This window comes from Somniosus microcephalus, unplaced genomic scaffold (genome assembly GCF_052327205.1).
Source record: "Somniosus microcephalus isolate GS21.2 unplaced genomic scaffold, FLI_Smic_1.0 unresolved_chr8, whole genome shotgun sequence".
Taxonomy (NCBI): Eukaryota; Metazoa; Chordata; class Chondrichthyes; order Squaliformes; family Somniosidae; genus Somniosus; species Somniosus microcephalus.
Window position 1 is genome coordinate 42,733,658 of NW_028225186.1, and position 1,559 is coordinate 42,735,216.

Genomic DNA, 1,559 nt, shown 5'->3' on the forward strand with positions numbered 1-1,559 from the left:
ATGTTAGCAGGCCTGCAGTATAGGTAATGGAGAGTGCGCGCCCCCTTCTGGTCTAATGCGCACAGTGTACGTTAGCGGGTCCGCAGTAAAAGTAACCGCAAATGTGCGCCCCCTGCTGGTCTAATGCGAACAGTGCACGGTAGCCGGTCTGCAGTATAAGTAACGGCGAGTGTGCGCCTGCTGCTGGTCTAAGGTGCCCGGTGCATGTTAGCATGTCTGCAGTATAAGTAACGGCGAGTGTGCGCCCGCTGCTGGTCTAAGGTGCCCGGTGCATGTTAGCAGGTCTGCAGTATAGGTAATGGAGAGTGTTCGCCCCCTGCTGGTCTAATGCTCACGGAGCACGTTAGCGGGTCCGCAGTAAAAGTAACCGCGAATGTGCGCCCCCTGCTGGTCTAAGGTGCACAGTGCACGTTAGCCGGTCTGCAGTATAAGTGCGAATGCAAGAGCGCCCTCTGGTGGTTTAATGCGGACAGTGTGATGCCTTCAACCATTAACGTGCTTGTATTTGCTAGTTATTTATTTTTTTAATAAAGTGTTTATGAAGACATTAAGTTCCTGACACTGAAATAATTCAACTCAGAGGGAAAAAATGAGCAATTCTTACAGCAGATAATTTATTCTATGGGTGGAAGGAATGTCTAAGGGGGTTACCGAGTGATGTTGAAAACATTATTAACTTTTCTGCCATTCAGCCGAATTGTGATGAAATTTGAGGTTCTTCTCAATTTAAAGACTGTATTTTAAGGGGTTTAGTAAAAATGCTCAGTGTTTATGACACCGGGGTTCTGTGTGAGGAGCTGGTGAGTTTAACAGGGTCAGCACTGAATGCTGGAAGTTCTCTGACAGTCTCTGTCTCTCTGAATGGTGCAGGTGGTGTGGGCGGGTCAGGGTTGATTGACAGCTGAAGGCTGTTTCTGGTTCAGTAAATGTAGAGTGTTCCTTCCAAATGTTTTTTGATTGACAGCTGCAAACGACTTCTTTGTCTCAGGTCACATTAAGTGAATCATTCTTTGATCATTCCGTGTCTGCTTTAAAGGGTTTTGCTGTCAGTCACGGAACATTCTGAAGCTGCTTGACACGGGTTTACTGTCATTCTCGATCATTCTCTGTCTTCTTAAAATGGGCTAACTCTCAGTCCCGGATCATCCACTCGGAGCAGCAGGGAGCAGCGAGGAGGAGCCCGGCTTAAAAACCGGCGGCAGTTGCGAGGCCCGACCACTTGGATCAGCAGGGAGCAGCGAGGAGGAGCCCGGTTTAAAAACCGGCGGCAGTTGCGAGGCCCGACCACTCGGAGCAGCAGGGAGCAGCGAGGAGGAGCCCGGCTTAAAAACCGGCGGCAGTTGCGAGGCCCGACCACTCGGAGCAGCAGGGAGCAGCGAGGAGGAGCCCGGCCTAAAAACCGGCGGCAGTTGTGAGGCCCGACCACTCGGAGCAGCAGGGAGCAGCGAGGAGGAGCCCGGCTTAAAAACCGGCGGCAGTTGCGAGGCCCGACCACTCGGAGCAGCAGGGAGCAGCGAGGAGGAGCCCGGCTGAAAAACCGGCGGCAGTTGCGAGGCCCG